Below are 17,705 nucleotides of genomic sequence, written 5' to 3'. Positions count from 1 at the left end.
TGAGGCCAGGGATTGAACCTGAGTCCTCATGGATGCTAGTTGGATTAGTTAACCGCTGAGCTACGATGGGAATTCCAAGATATATTTTTTTTTGTCTTTTTTTTTTTTTTATTTTGTCTTTTGAGGGCTGTGCCCACAGAACATGGAGCTTCCCAAGCTGGGGTCTAATTGAAGCTGTAGCCACTGGCCTATGCCACAGCCACAGCAACGCGGGATTCGAGCTGTGTCTGCGACCTACATCACAGCTCACGGCAACACCGGATCTTTAGCCACTGAAGGAGGCCAGGGATCAAACCCACAACCTCATGGTTCCTGGTTGGATTCGTTTCCACTGCTCCACGATGGGAACTCCCAAGATACATTTTCTTAATTTCCAAGTACTTTTTTAACAAATGTATCTGAAGAGCAAGTGTAACACAACTGCTCCAATAACTAATTTGGATCTCAAATTGAATCAATTATTGAATTAACCAAAAAAAAAGCAGCAAATTTGTGAAGATTTGGATAATTTAGAAATAAATCACCAGAAAAAGTGATGAATAGCCATTCTAAAACTTGTTTAAATAAAACATACCGAGGTCAGTTCTACTTTCCCTGTACAGGAACTTCCATATCCCTCAGGTGCAGCTGTAAATAATAATAATAGTAATAGTGATAATAATAATAATAAAGCAGTTTAAGAGAAAGCAGAAAACCTTATTTTTTATTTTTAAATCATGAATTAGGTATTGCTTGCCTACTTTTTTAAAAAAGACATAACTGCAGTCCCAATACAATACAACTGCAATCTACTAGTTTACCAACTTTTCTCTGAGTAGAACCCTTTTATAGAAGTCATCTTCTATTGACTCAGTGACAGGGATTGAAAAGTTTTGAATTTACATCAAATATGAAATAAGACCATAACCATACAATGATTTTAAGCCTGTCTGAAAATTATCAATCATCTATAAGCCAGATGCAGTATTAGCTCTCAAATATATAGATAATGCCACTTACGAAAACCAGATATATAAGGATCTGAAGACTTGAGATGGAAGAATAAACTGAGAGTTTAATATTTTGAATTGTAGTTTCCACAGGATGCTCATGCAAGTGAAAAATTAAAAAGTGACATCAGAGATAATCAATTTGAATACAGCACATTTAATAGTACAAATTATAGGACTTGAAATAAGTGGCACCATCTATCCATTTCCTTTAATAGAAGACATTGTATTTGGAGCTCTACCAAAGAAAACAATATAAGGTATAGTGAAGTGGTATAGCATATGTTCTTGATAGTATTTATTGCAAATTTTAAAGCAAAATATATTACAATGTGAGTGAAAATATTTATGGAAAACTGAAACCCTGTGCCAAACATTTCTAAGATAACTAGTTTAATAAATACTGACTTAGAAGGGATAATGGTAAGATGAATTATCATGGCGTAAATGGTTAAGACCTTCCATAACCCTTCACAAAGAATTGCAACCTCTATATTCTGTTTTTGTGGTAGCCCCTAATCATTATACTCTACATAGACATTTTATCTTTAGGCTGTGTTTCTGATAACTGCGGGATCTCTGCCCTCTACCCACAGAATTTACTGTACTGCTTCGGGATCCCTTTTTCTGTGACCAAAATAGGTGTTTATAATATATATTGTCTCTGTTAAATATCAGTCTCCCATTCTCTCCCATTTTATTTTGCCTGTTTTTTTGTAGCTTTACTCCATGATCCTCCATAAGGGAAAGTATTGATATGAAAATAAGATCAAAAGACATATTCTACTTCTGGAACCCTTGAGTAAACAGGTAAAATGCACTCATGTAAATATCGTGTGGGAATCCACCTTTTAAAATATTATTTTCTAATTACTTTTTTTTTTTTTTTGGCTTTTTAAGGCTGCACCCGCAGCACATGGAAATTCCCAGGCTAAGGGTTGAATTAGAGTACGTCTACCAGCCTATGCCACTGCCACAGCACCTCCAGATCTGTGCTGCATCTGCGACCTATACCACAGGTCATGGCAACGCCAGATCCTTAACCCACTGAGCGAGTCAGGGATCGAACCTGCATCTTCATGGATACTAGTAAGATTTTTAACCTGCTGAGCCACAACAGGAGCTATAATTTTTATGTGGGATAATTCATATAAGTAATACTACAGCTCACCATCTACTGACTCAAACATATTCATTATTTAAATGAGAAAGTACCAGAGTAGAACTAATACACTTTTATTTTGAATTTTAAAATATAGGGCTTAATTCCATTACAGACGTATGCACCTAGAATTCAAAGGCTTTTTTTTTTTTTTTTACTTGCAAGAGCTAAGCTCTATGGATGGAAAAAAATGTCATGGAGTTTTAAAAACTTGATGTTGCAATATCAAGGGCAAGTTAATGGAGGATTAAGGATACATTGCACTTACAGCTACAAAATGAGTAGGGGCATTTTGACTGTACCTATTGCATATAGTGTTAGTTTTTATGCTTTAATGATAGGGAAAAAAAATAAAGAGCACTGCCTAGACCCAAAAGAGAATTTTGGGAAAGAGAACCTGAAAAATTAGATGTTTATTTTGGAACCCCACTCTCTGAAGCCCTAAGGTTTGAGTTAGAAGGAGGTAGAGAACTATGGAGAAAATGTTATTCCAAGAATCATCCAAGTGATATCAGGAGACTTTTGCCCAATATTTTTCTCCATTTTCTATGCACCTCTGGGTGTGTGTGTCTGTGAGAGAATATGGAATGGAATAGTAATTGTTATGATACAGCCATGTTGACTAAGAGGTTTGAAATCACATTTGAAACTTTCTAGCCCTTGAAGACTGGAATGAAGTTACATCCACTTTCACTTAGAAAATTTTTAAATTAATTTAGTTAAGCAAATATCAAGGAGTAAAACATGAAAACAATTTTGAGAAACTTCATTCTGTAAAAACATAAGCTCTTGAAGCATTTCATGGTCTTAAGTCACATCATAAACCACAAGCCCAGAATAAAATGACTGCTGAGAATTCCAAAGCATCTGCCTTTGTTCCAAAAGCCAATTAGAATCATTCCTGCTTCTCTTATAGCCCATGAAAATTCTCAAGTTCCATGTTCTATAATATATATGACCTGTTCCAGCGCTGAGTAGGACACTATTTTCAAAGGCATGTCCCTTGCACAACACGTTTAATAAATTATATTTTTGCTTGAAATTTTTTTCATTATCTCGAAGTTTCTTCTCCTGAAGACATCCCTGCTCTCTCAGGCAAACTCAGTCACACTTGTCTCTAGACTGGCTACATCTTTTAAACACATCCCTTATAGTTACTACATAGTAACCACAAGTGCAATTGCTATATTATGATTATACATTACATGTTTGAGCTCTTATTTAGCCTAACAATAACATTATCATGTCCTTGGCTGTGAGTTGATATCTAGCATATTTCTAGGCACATCTAATAAATCTAATAAAAGAGTATAATGCCATCAAAGATAATGAAAGAACTGATTTCAAGGGCCATCATGTATCAAGTGACCAAGCATGCATGCAAGTCTACAGAGAAATCAGGTAGATTTAGGAAACTGTTGGTGTTAATTTTGAGGTAGAGTTTCTTACAGAGTCATTTGAGAAAAGCAGGAATACAACTGATGGAAGGATAGAATCGATTTAGGACACTTTTTGTGTAAATGTGTTGAAAGATACTGAGAGGACTTTTAATAAAGTGGAAAACTAGTGGAGAAGCTGCTAGAACCCAATTTCATTCAGGAAAGCAAGTTCCTAAGGAAGAAGCAAAAATAGCAGAAAAACAGGGCAAGAAGCAGCAACCTCCTTAGTGGTAGATTGGCCATGTGAGTAACTTCTGGCTGATGAAGAAAAATGACCCAGTGTTGGACATTAAGGATATCACCTTGAAAATGTAGGGCAATAACCACTTCCTCCCTCTTTCTTGTCAACAAACTGAGGTTTTGTTATCAAGAACAAAGGCACACTTGGTAACAGGTTTGACAACAAGCAGTCTCTAAAAAAATATACACCTTGGCTGTTCACATATCCGCATATCTATTTGCTGATAAACAGAACCCACTTACAATTCCAATTGAACAATGGGAGCCACTTCTCACACCTCCCTGGAAACAAATTCCACATACCTGGGTGTCAGGTAATCCTCTCCTTCAGGTATGCATGTGGGATATTATATATCAAGAGATCAGCAACTAATAAACTAAATGTGAAGTTATCCATCCTTATACCCAATACATGAAATTAGAAAAGAAAAATGATAAAAATTTTTATTTGGAAACAAAGAATTGGAAAATCACAGTGGTCAGTGGTTCTGGCCGTGATGAGATCCTGCTAGCAGGAGAGTTGCTGCAGAGAGAGGTACTTAGCTTGTCTGACCGTCTCTGATTGAGCTCTCTGAGAAAGACTCTTTTGTCTTATTTCTGGCTTTGCCTTTCTGGAAGTGATTCCTCGACCACGGTCCTCTGTGTGCTGCTCACCCACTCTGTCTTCAAACGACAACTCTCTGAAGGCCTGGGCGAGGAGACAGCACACTTAATCAGATTTAGTCTCAGCGCTCGATCCTACTGTCTTCCTACAAACATTTAATGAAGAGCGAGCACAAACCAAAGGCAAAATCAAATTGCACTTATAGTCATAACCTCTGCTTTAGTGCCCTTCTGCAGCCAATTTTCTCCCTACTTCAGTGCTTTGGAGTGCTACCGAACTGAGCCTATGTCCACTCACTGAACCAGGTGGTGGTAAAGGTAAGGATGGCGTTTAATCACAAGAAGAACAGGCAGCTCATGCTCAAGAGAGTCAAACTCTGTGATGACTTCCGGTGAAGGGTTTTTAAAGGCAGTGTGTATGTAGGGGGGTTATTTCCCATAAAATCTTGACAACCTTCTGATTGGCTGGTCGTGAGGGAACAGGGTTTTCAGGAGTCAATAGGACCAACTTTCTTGTTCCAATCCATCTGAGGGCCACCTGTTGTTGGTGGTCAGCATGTAGTCAATTTCCTCCACCTGGTTGTAGGGGTCTTTGTGTCTGCAACACTACTTAAGCATGAGCGTTAGATTTATCTTTATCTTTGAAATAGACCTAGGGGTTCTTGTGATGGGTTTATACTTTAAGTATGGCTGGTCTCTTGCCTGGCTGTGCTGTTTTTATGTCTGCATTCTTCTCAAAACTTTCACTGGTGGGGCCCGTTTTTTGTTCCACATGGAAAGCCTAGGAGGTCACAGTCTATTTCCATAGCCTCTTTTCCAATCGACAATAATCAATAATTGGGGCCATAGAGGAGTCTGTCACTGAGAGGGCCCCTACGTAGCCCTGCTTGGTTTCAGGAGTATAGCTGTAATTGACCTTAAGCCTTAGTATTGCAGGAGAGGGAGATGTCAGGTCTTGGTACCCACAGAAGTTCTTAGGAAGGACCACCAAGTGTGGGTTCTTGGCTTCACGTGGAAAGGAATGCAAGGGGGAGCCAGAGTAAAGGGAAAGCAAGTTTATTTAGAAAGAAACACATTCCAGAGGCAGAATGCTACCCTCTCAAAAAGTGTAAGCCACTCCAGGACAGAGTCATAGGTTTTTATGAGTTAAGTAACTTCATAGGCTAACAACTAGGCAAGATATTCTTGCTATTTGAAGGAAGGGAAGGGATTTCCCAAGAATTGGACCATTGCTCACTTTCTGGCCTTTTATAGTTCTCCTAGGAACTGTCATGGTATAAGGGGGAGTAATTTTTAGTGTTACAATGAAGGTATAATGAGCTAAAGGTCAATGCCCAGACTACTCTCAAAGCCACCGTAGTTTCAGCTGGTTCCAGTTGGTCTTTATTGCATCCCAGCAGTTGTGCTCTGTTTTCATTATCTAGTGCTTTGACCTGCCCCTTTCTCTCCTGTCTCATCAGAATGATGCAAATCACATAACTTGCAGGCAACATAGGTTTTTTGGTAGCCATGTACTTTTACATCTTTGCTTAAGACAAACATACCTCTAGGAAAACACTCTCTGACATCAACATCATGAATATTTTCTCAGGTCAGTCTCCCAAAGCAATAGAAATTAGAGCAAAAATAAACCCATGGGACCTCACCTCTAGGTTTTTAAAATTTCCCTTTCTTTGTAAAGTTTCTGAAAGCTGTAGGAAGCAGCCTAAACATGCCAATAGCATTCTTTTTTTTTTTTTTTTCAATTTGGCCCTATCAGCCTAAGCACCTGGTCTGCCTTCTAGCTTACAGAAGGAAACAATTTGACTATTTCACCATCCAGCTCATATTGCACATCCCACATTTTCCAGCCTGTGCCACCCACTTCCTGCTTATTTCCACTGAGCCGAAATATTCCTTTTCTTAGCTTTTTGTTTGTTTATTCACTTTTTTAGATTGCAACTTTAATGTACGTACAGATTATCTGATGGGCCTGTTAAAATGCAGGTTCTGAATCAGAAGATCTGGTGTGGGGCTTGAGATCCAGCATTTCCAACTCCCAGTTGATATCAATACTGCTAGAATAGGACCACACTTTGCTTAACTAGATTCAAGTACCATGCTGCTTCTATCTACTAATTACTGTCTTTACCAGTGATTTCTGTTTAAGGTAGCCAAATTTACTCTGAGCTAGTTTAAATGAAATGGAATTCATGGTTAACACACTTCTAGGGAAACCTGGAGGGTTGAATCAAGAGACAGTATTGGCTTTAAGAACAAATTCCGAAATAATCCATAGAACCTGGCTATCAAAGGAGTTGCTGTCTTTGCCAAGATCAGGCAGAATATTAAATCTGTCACCATAATCTTGTGCCTCTTCAGAAATCAGGAAGTAGCTATTTAGCTTCTGGCTTCTATACAAGATAACCTCTGCCTTAATCCATAAGAGCAAAATTTCCCACTCTCTGCGCCTCCCAGCACATAGCTAACACTGAATACAAGTTTCATAAGAGTGCATTTAGTTGACAAAACCTAAATAGCTCATCCTCCTAAAGAGACACATCCTGATTGCAAAGAAAATATGAAATAAAACTTTTACATTTCTACTTTCTTCCCACTAGGAGACCTGCATTGGGGTATGATGGACAATCCACAGTATTCATCTATCACAGTCACGTTTTCCAAGAGATGGACAATGTCCAAAAACTGCTTAGATGGTTAAGGTAAGAAAAATAGGAGAAAAATTCTAATTGTGCTGCAGATATTTCATGAATTAATATATAATAGTTTTTAAAGTCAAACTGAGACATTTATATTTACAAATTAAAAAAAGAACTATGATGGACTGGGAGTTTAGGGTTAGTACATGCAAACTATTACATTTAAAATGGATAAACAATAAAGTCCTACTATATAGCAAAGGAACTGTATCCAGTCTACTAGGATAGATCATAGTGGAAGAGAATATAAAAAAAATGTATATATATGTATAACTGAGTCACTCTGCTGTCTAGCAGAACTTGCATAACACTAAGTCAGCTATACTTTAATAATAATAATAAAAGAACAATGAAGTCCTTTACTCAAATAAAATATTTAATCCAGAGGCGTAGTATATAGATTTCTTATTTAAATACACCAGGTTAAAGGACTTCTCCACCTAAGACAGCATATTGCCAGTTAAGGTTTTTAACTATATATTACTAATTCAATCTCTAGATTTATAATTTTTATAAGCTTGGGTTAAAAATGATCTAATTTTAAATCATATAAATCTGAAAATATTAAAATGATTTATTTTCATATCAGATATTAACAACCAAATTTGCAAGGTTTTACCTAGAGAAGGGGAGCTATGAAAAGCCAACAATAGTTTTATGACAGTTATTCGCTGGCATATGCTATGAGATTTGTTGCCCAAAGAGATTATATACAAAAACATAAATATATCCTGACATTCAACATTTTAGAGTATTTTATTCTTATTTTCTCTTCTTTTTTTCTCTTTTTGGTCTTTGATTTTACAAATATACATTGCTTCATTTGATAAAAGCTATGTCACTAAAACTGAAAGTAGAAAAACTCAACAAACCATTAATTGCTCTAATTTGCTATTGATTAATATATTTATCAAATAATATGTTGATGAAAATTTGGACAGCAGTTTTTATATTAAAACATTTTGTAAATTCCCTTTATGTCACAGTCGTATTTTATTTTTATAGAAGCAGCTGCATATTGTTTACTACCTAAGCTGAATACTTCAACCGTTAGGTTTTCCCATACTTCACTGATTGAAGTGAATATGTTAGTAGTTCAATTTGCATATACTCTGATTGCCCTGAATATTGTGCAAGTGTATATGTTGTTAAATACAAAAAAAAAAAAGTCTAAGTAGTTACTTCTATTAAAGAGATTTAAAGCCCTTGACTTAAAATTAACCCAGCCATGAAGATTTTCCCTGTTACTGTCTCTTAATCTGTTATTAACATATGAAAGATTGCTCTGTTGTTTTTGGTCACTTTTAAATAAAAGCGTTGTTTTGGTTTTCTGGTGTTTCTATTTTGTGATGAGTACCCTCTTGCTTCAAGATTTTTAAAAAAGCCAAAAAAAAAAAAAAAGGCAAATCTCATTGGAACTACATCTTCTTTTGTGATTAATATTGATATATGGAGATATAAGTTCTAATACTTTAACTCTTGTATGGTACACTTTGAGATTTTTATTAATGTAATTTCTATGAACCTATGACTTAGAAGGATGGAAATTCTATTAGTTTGATCTCTAATATGTGCCAAGTTATCAAAAAAATCATTCTCCTTAATTCTCTCAGCAGCTGACATCATTTCACACATAAGGAGACAAACTCAAAGACGTTTAAACAGTTGCTGAAAACTACACACCATGTAAGTAGTAGAGCTTGGAAAATAACCTGGAACCATCCAGTTCCAAATCCTCTAGTGTCTATTCCATCATGTATGCCCTAGACAAAAAAAAAAAAAAAAAGTATTTTTTAAAGATTCAAATCTCTATCAATTAGTAGGTTTGTGTAGTTGAACATATCACTTATCTCCATGTCTCTTTCTGAAAATGAGATAATACCTTTCACATATCAGTTACTTTTTGTAAGGGCATGAGCTAAAACAAATTTAGGCTTTTAGAAAATCATAAAGCACTCTATTATTTTAAGGTATCCTAAATATATTTACTAGTCAATTGATTTATGTCATAATATAAAAACATGTTTTTAATGATGAATTATATATGTTTATGTGAGGAACTAAAAATTAGGGATGTGACATATGTTCTCCAGGAATCAGTGTATAATTCAGAAAATAAGTAAGCAGTGATTTGCCTGCAGCATGATGTTACCACATTTGCCGTGATCCTTCGAGTTGTTGCCTTTTCATATACTGTTTCCTTTATTTGGACAGTCTTTTGTCAACTGTAATCATTCTATGTGTTTATGACCCTTTACCCCTGGAAAGACTTCCAGTCAATTCTCATTCTTCTTGAGACTCCTCTTCCTGAAGCAATATGTACACTTATGATAATTGCATTTATAAAACTGTCAAGTGAGTGTTATTCTCTTTGTAATTCTTGCCAGTGTGAACATCACTGGTACATAGTAAATGCTCAAAAATGTTACCTGAATGAGTGGGAGTGTGACTGTAAAACAGCTAGAGTTAGGTGGGGTTTATTCTTCTTGTTTAGCTTTAATGTTATGTATTTCATTATAAAAAAAAACACAAAATAAGAGATCTGTATTCTCTTAATAGATTTGTAGGTGTTCCAGTAGAGTACTATTAGATAAACACAATGTCATACAGCAGATCTCTAGAACTTTTTCATCATGTGTGACTGCATCTTTATACCTGGAACAAATTTGTCATAAAAATAATTTATGAGTAAGAAAACTGAGTATAACATTGGATGACTTGGACTTATTTATTTTTCCTTTGGAAAAACACTTTGCTCTACTACTGCCTAATTTCATAACTGAGTGTATATCACAAATTAATATTTTGTAGATATATATACATACATATATATGTGTATATGTTATTTATATATGTACGTTCTTTTTAATTGCTATAAGAAATATACATTATATGATATGTTTAGAATTATAGAAATGTATTTTCAGTGTGACAAAATGGAAAAGCTTATATATTGTGAAGATATAGTTAAATAAATTCAATCTATTTTATAGTGACAAAATACTGTTCTTTTATAAAGTAATTTTATTTACAGTACATATTACATGTATGGAGAACAGACTTGTGGTTGCCGAGGGGGAGGGGGAAGGAGAGGGAGTGGGATGGATTGGGATTTGGGATTCATAGATGCAAACTATTGCCTTTGGAATGGATAAGCAATGCGATCCTGCTGTATAGCACTGGAAACTATGTCTAGTCACATATGATGGGGCATGATAATGTGAGAAAAAAAGAATGTATATATGTATATGTAACTGGGTCACCTTGTTGTACAGTAGAAAATTGACAGACACTATAAACCAGCTATAATGGAAAAAATAAAGATCATTATAAATTTTAAAAAATACATAAAAGCTAACAAATAAAAAATTTTAGGAGAATAAAATAAAAATAAAAAATAAATTCAGTCTTTTATAGTGATAAAATAATGTTCTTTTACAAAGTAATTTTATTTATAGTACATATTACATTTATAATTACAAAAAATTCTGTTTCACAAAGTTGTTAATATGTCATATCATGAACTTAGCACTTAAATATTCCTCTAAAATTTATATTAATTGAGCTTAAAGTGTGAAGCAATGGGATTAGGAAATGAAAAAAATCCAGTTAAACATTCAACTTTTGTCAATAATGACTAAGGCATGATTAATAAATTGTACTGCATTGAAAGCTCAATTATTAAAGCTGGCAACCTAATCAGGAAATTAAACTGTACAACCTGTAGTGAGGTTTGAAACTCAGCAATTGTAACTTCAAAGTGTTCAGCTGTATCAGTGGAATTGGTGGTTAAATCATTGAATGTGCAGTGCAATTAGTTGAATAGGAAAATCCTACAGTTTTACAATATGGAGATGAATCAGTTAAAGCTTCCTAGTGATTGCTAAATACCTGACTACTTTCTCAGCACCTATAGTTCTTGAATAATTCTCTAAATAAATATGGAAATGGAAATGAAGTTTAATGAAATGAAATAGTGAATATGAGATATTCTTGATAAATTTGGGAAAATTGGTATAATTTGAAAGTAGCTGGATAATTTTCTTTCACATGTGTTCACTGATTTACAGGGCTTCCTACTATATACTACATATTATTCTTGTTCTTTTAAATATCTTTTTTGATTATTAAATGTCTTTCCACTAGAAATTTTCTCAGAAGGTAAAGTTTCTTTCATCCAGAAGAATTAACCCATAGAGATACAGTATGTGGATCCATCTCAATAGAGTAACTATATCAGATATAATTTACCAAAAAAAAGTAAAAATCTTTAAGATTTTTCTAGATGAAGGACTGTTATGGGACTGATCTGTTCTGGAGATTAAAAAAAAAATCCCTAGAGATTGAAAGTCCTGGTTATAGAAAGTTTCCTTAGTGCGGAAAGTTCAAAGATACAGCATTGTTTTAATATTTCAGATAGGAAACAGAAAAGTATATTTGTAGATATGTGGTAGTTAAAAGCTGTAGTGTATATATTCTTTCACTTCAAAAATCTATGTTTGCAAGTTCAAGTTCTATACTTTAAGAAAATGTTCCCAATTTCAATTGGATTATTTAGCTCGTAAGTGTCAGGTTCTCTTAGCTGACATTCCACCTTCTGAACAAAACTTATAAAATCATCTTAATATGTTAAAGTTACAGATAAGCACAGATTTTTTTAAAGAATGCTAATGTTTTATAATACTGATTTGATGCTATTGTCACAAAATGTATTTTAAAAGTACTTAGGAAAAATGGAAATTTGGTTTTTTTGGGGGGTTTTGGGGGATTTTTTTTTGCTTTTGAGGGCTGCATCCACAGCATATGGAGGTTCCCAGGCTAGGGGTCGAACCCAAGCTATAGCAGCTGTGCTATACCACAGCACAGCAACACCAGATCCGAGCTGCATCTGTGACCTATACCACAGCTCATGGCAACACTGGATCCTTGACCCATTGAGCGAGGCCAGGGATTGAACCTGCAACTCATGGTTCCTAGTTGGATTCGTTTCCACTGCACCATGGCAGGAACTCTGAAAAATGGAAATTTGGAATCAGAAGAATATTTAGGTCTTTTCCCTAAACCTCTAGACTGGAAACAACAAATTCAAAAGCCTATTGGACTTAGCCAGGTCATATAAAAGAGTGAGATTTGAAGACACAATGGGAACTGATGGGATTTCTAAAAAATTAGAGTAGGTCTGCTCTAAAGGAGCAAATGACCCTACTTGAGCTGAATGTCACCCCTCAGTCTAATAGAAAAAGCAGTTTAGAAGTTCCTGTGTGATTCAGCCTGTTAAGGACCCAACTAGTATCTATAAGTATGCAGGTTCGATCCCTGGCCTTGCTCAGTGGGTTAAAGATCCAATATTGCCACAATCTGTGGCATAGGTTGCAGATGGGGCTCAGATCTATTGTTGCATGGCTGTGGTCAGGCTGGCAGCTGAAGCTCAGACTGGACACCTAGCCTTGCTTATGCTGCAAGTGTGGACAGAAAAAGAAAAAAGAAAAGGCAGGTTAAGAGAAACCAGAAAAACTTAGTTTTTTATTTTGAAATCATGAATTAAATATTGCCTACTTTAAAAAAAAAAAAAGACATGATGATGCTGTCCCAATACAATACAACTTCTGTGTACCAGTTTACCAGTTTTTATCTAAATAGAACCTTATTATAGAAGTCATCTTCTGTTGACACAGTGATAGGGATGGGGCACTAAGTTCTTCATGAAACAGTTCCCTTAACCAAGAGTCAACACTGTCAGAAGTTATTCCTTACCATCACTAAGAATTCTAAAGCAGGAAAGTCAAAAGATGGTCAATTCATTGTTTTACTTTAAATGGGAAAACTGAGACCCATAAAGTTCAAATCTTTCACCCAAAGCCATATCACTGTTTAATAAGAGAGCCAGGAAAAAAACCAAAAAGCAACCAAACTTACCATGTAAGTACTCTCATGGTGGACATCCCCATATGTGTTATAATATTTAATCTTTAAGCAATTCTGTGATGTTGATACCCTAAGCCACGCTTTACAAATTAATAAACAGCTTCAGGTCAATTGCCTGTTATTACACAGCTACTAAGTATCAGACTAATCATCTGAACAACATTCCTTATTCTCAGGCTAGCACTTTTCACATTTTGCTACCAATCATTGCATAAAAAAAGTAACTATTCCTATCCTGCAAACAGATCTCTTTGGAAAACTCTTCAGATTATGGCTCTTTACAGTATTTCCCCTTTACTACTCATATTGATTAGTATTTATAGTAGACACAGCTGATTTGTGGCAGGCTTTTGGACATTTCAGTCATTATCTGGCAGAAGGCTTTACTGATCTTTGGTTAGACCTGAAGAGGTAATACCATTTGCTGTTAGGATCAAATAAATAAGATAGACACTTAAACTTAGTTTCTCCAAAACTGTTAGGACTTGGCAAGTATTGCTACCAAATGTCATTTTAGTCACTACAGTGCGTTCTAGCTGGGACATACACACAAGAGCCATAGCTGACAGTGGACACCAGTTGGAATGTGTCAGTCAGTGCAGGGCCAGCCATTTTCCATGAATTCAAGACTTACTCCTTGATATGAGAGACGATACCCAAGGTGAATTGTTTTTTAATACAACGAAAGGTTGCAATCCCTTAGGCAAATACAGTTAAACCTTGGGTGTTGATTTTTATTCATGCCAAACATCCAAATTAAGCAGATACTGGGTTAAATCAAAATAATATAAAAGAGCTAGCATTAAAATGTATTCATTAGATTTATGACATACTTAGAGCAGGAGTTAAAAATAGAATTTATATGCCAGTGGTATCCAATATGCTAAAAATTATTTTAACTCATTTCAATAAATATATTTATGAAAGCTTATCTAAATTTGGCCATGCTACTTAATTTATCACACCTCACTATTTATTCCTGTCCTTGGACATAAAAACTTGTAATGCTTGTTTTATTTTAATACATGTAAATAGCTCCACTTTTTACATTAGACTCCTAATGAGATGAAGGCAGAGGCTTTGTCCTATCGTTGATTATATAAGCTTCATATGGAGTTTAATAAAAAAATGAATTGATAATGCAAGATGAAACATGGAAGTTGCCAGGGGGTAAAGAATGTTAAGTAATCATTCTTAATCAGAAGAGAGCTCAGATAGTAATGGACATATCAAAATTGATAAGAAAGTTATCTATGAAGAATAACAAAGTAATATTTAGAATTTTCAAAGTTGAAAGAAAAAATATACAGGAACAATATATGAAAGTAAAAATGAAAAGGAAAAACAAGCAAACTTGCTATGAAATTAGTTTTTTTAAGCCCAAAGTGGCTAGGGGTGATAGGAAAGAACAGAGTGAAAATATTCTCTGTCGTCTCCATTGATCCCAAGTCACTGGGAACTCAGATAAGGCATCGTAATGGTCAGTAGTCACATTAGACCAATGGGCTTCATTTAAAATACTTGATCTTTCATATATTATGGATCTAGAGAGAAGCTAGCATACAAAGATTAATCATAATCAATAGTCTAAGAGGAAATATAAAAATCTCTCTTAAAGAGATTTGCATCCAGCAAATATGTGTATGCATATTCTGTTTTAATTTCTCCTTTTGCAACTCTTAAATGGTTATATACACTGCTAATTATTTTAACAGTTGCTTCCTTAAAATCTTAGGGTGAATTCTAATTAGAGGCTAGTTTGAGTACAAATCCATCTACCTCACTACAAAAGTCTTACCTTGTATAATATACTATTTTTTTCCAGTGTTGTCTAGCTTAGTTTCTTCCAAGGTGATCTTATAACAGTCTTTCTTCCAAGGTGATCATATAACAATTTTTAAAAATTCAGATCTGTTTGAATAGTCACGCTTCCATCCTAGTTTATTTTTTTCTATTTATCTCACAATGATCCAATTATTATTATTATTAGATTCAAACCCTCCAAATTTTCCAGCTTTGTTTTGATGCCTGAACACATTTGTCTTCATCATCTTTCCCCCAAAACATCTCCATATAATCAATATCTCTTCATATTTTCACTCTTTTGTAGAACTGAAAATTCCTTTATATAAGAGCCATTTGGTTTAAGGCAAGATGCCAACTAAAAGCAAGACTTTTGTTACCTCAATTTCCTAATCCTTTACTCAAATTCATATGCATTGTCTCCTTGGAAAGTTATGACTAAAGGAAAAAAGAATAGCAATATGATATTCCATCTTCTAGCATCTTATTGAGTCATGAGTTATGTGCACGATTTATATATACAGAAAGGAATATTACATTTAACATAGATTCTTGATTACTGTCGGTTGTAGTGTCCATGACAAGGTACCACTCAGACCTTTAACTGCAGGGACTGTGATTGTAGCCATTGCACCCTGAAATTCACCATGTTTGCACAAGACAGTGCTTCTCCTGGGCTGCTTCCAGCCAGTGCTTTAATCATGCTGATTCCTAGGAGAGGAATAATCCTTTAGAAGGGCAACTGTGCTTCAAGAAATCTTCAGCTTTGCCAAATTTCTGTTAGAATTATGTGGCAGTCTAGGATCCTTCCACTTACCCATCCTTCCCTCTCTCCTTCAGAAGGGTCAGGCCTGCATTATGTATTTTCATCTGTCTAGCTTTCCTCTGGTTTGTCTCCCTTCACACACCTTTCTCCTTGTAAATGGCTTGAATGTAATCCCACTTGACCTCTGCTCTTTAAGGGACCAAGACCACCACACTGGGCTGCTTCTTTGTGTTGTTAATGTTAGTAATGACTGTTAGACAGCAAGCAAATAATGCACAAAAACTATATATGATTTTTCTCATGTGGAAAATGCCTTGTGGATTTCTGGTTAAACATAGTGGATGCATGAATTTATCTCTTTTCTCTACTGAAATTCTTCTGCAATGGTGGCAATTAAATTAAAGACAAATAAGTATAGACAACTACAGAGTGAATGATAAAGTAACAAGATGAGAGATGTCAATGAAACTTTGTAAATCAAGCATTTTGGGGGAGTGGTAAACTAATAGAGTGAAGAAAGCCAATGCCAGGGAAACTTTTTCCTTTAGGTTTCCATTTATAATTAAGAGTTGATAATAGTACCTACTTCTGTATGTTATTTATTTATTTTTTTGGAGAAAGTAAGCTAATGCACATCTATCACCTAGAAATTAGAGCATTTACCTCATTCACAGTAAATATTCAAGAAATATTAACTGCTATTAAGCTACTATCATTCTGCCCAACTCAAAAAATTATCTAGTTTCCCTGCCAGAGTAACTAGTATTTAAATAAAATGTATAAAGTCTCATGGAATGATGAAGAAAGCACCAGGGAAAGAGATTGCATACATTCTTGGAAAGCCAGGAAATCCATAATATGATAATTTAAAACTTGGCAGTTTTGCAAATTTTATATGTAGATCTAGATATGGATATGAATATCAAGATCTATTTCAATTATGCAACAAATATGGAAACATAAAAAATAACAGTAAGGCAGTAAAATATTTAATTTTCTTTACAAATACGATAAGCTTTTCAGTAACCAAAAAAAAAAAAAAAAAAAAACCTGAGAGCTACTACTTGGAAAGAAGCTTCTGAGTCAAAAAAAAAAAAAGCAACATCAGCAGTTTGACTGTGAGAGGTTGAAGCACATAAAAACATGGGAAAATTTCAAAACTTCTCATTGACACAGTGTTCTACATTCTGGTGCTTGAAGTCTTTCCTCTTCTCTGCCTATCTTTATTTACTCCAAACACCTTCTATATTGGTTATTCCTGATACCCTAAATTTACCTTCATTTCATCATCACACCTCTTAGCTATTTTACCAGTGATTCCCTAGAGAAACTTCACATTTCACCTACTAAATTTGTAATACAAGAAAAGGCAAGCAGTACTTCACAACTGGTCAGTGAGGATAGGGAAGGGTCACAGGCTGCATTAGGAGAGGGGTTGCTGGGTGTGACATTGCAGTGTCATCAATGTCTTTGCTCAAATAGTTTCTAAAACACAAGTCTAATTATGTCTCTTTCCTACTTAACACCATTCATAAGCTCCCACAAAATCTACTGCCGCTTTCTACTACTGGGGTTGCCGGGTGCGGTAGAGTTGATTTGGGCATAATAACAGTTAATATTTCTTGAATATTTACTGTGAATGAGGTAAATGCTCTAATTTATATGTGATGGATGTGCATTAGGATCACATCTGCAACCTACACCACAGCTCATTAGTGGAGCCCACTCCTTGGTTCCCAGCCAGACTCAGGTGGATGAGAAATATGAAATGGAGAGATGCCTTTACAAAATTTATGATCTGTTTATTTATAAAGAACTATTTCTGAAGTCATCAAAATAATAAAAAAATGAACCGATGTATTTTCTCAACTGGAGGAAAAAACAATGAATGCAACTAGCAATATATGGTCTGGGCCCAATTATATGATACCTATAACCTCTCAGGTTAAGAGTATTATTCCTTAGCTGTAAAAACCAAATGGTTACATATACATGATCTCTACAAGAATCCCAAACTGCTCTTTCTGATTATCTCCAAACTTCTAGTCATCCCCATTCTTCATGTGTAACCTATGTGGA

General features: G+C 34.9%; 1 long non-coding RNA gene across 1 annotated transcript in view; it reads left to right on the top strand.

Annotated features, from left to right (window-relative positions):
- LOC102163241 overlaps window positions 1-17,705 on the top strand; it is a 50,934-nt gene that overhangs the window by 15,398 nt on the left and 17,831 nt on the right. Inside the window, exons 2-4 of the long non-coding RNA XR_002336714.1 lie at window positions 1,710-1,799; window positions 7,034-7,135; window positions 8,746-8,818. This is a non-coding gene — a long non-coding RNA (uncharacterized LOC102163241). The remainder of the gene's footprint in view (window positions 1-1,709; window positions 1,800-7,033; window positions 7,136-8,745; window positions 8,819-17,705) is intronic.

The sequence above is a fragment of the Sus scrofa genome, chromosome 11 (genome assembly GCF_000003025.6).
Source record: "Sus scrofa isolate TJ Tabasco breed Duroc chromosome 11, Sscrofa11.1, whole genome shotgun sequence".
NCBI classification, from domain to species: domain Eukaryota; kingdom Metazoa; phylum Chordata; class Mammalia; order Artiodactyla; family Suidae; genus Sus; species Sus scrofa.
This window is presented reverse-complemented; position numbering and strand designations above follow the sequence as displayed.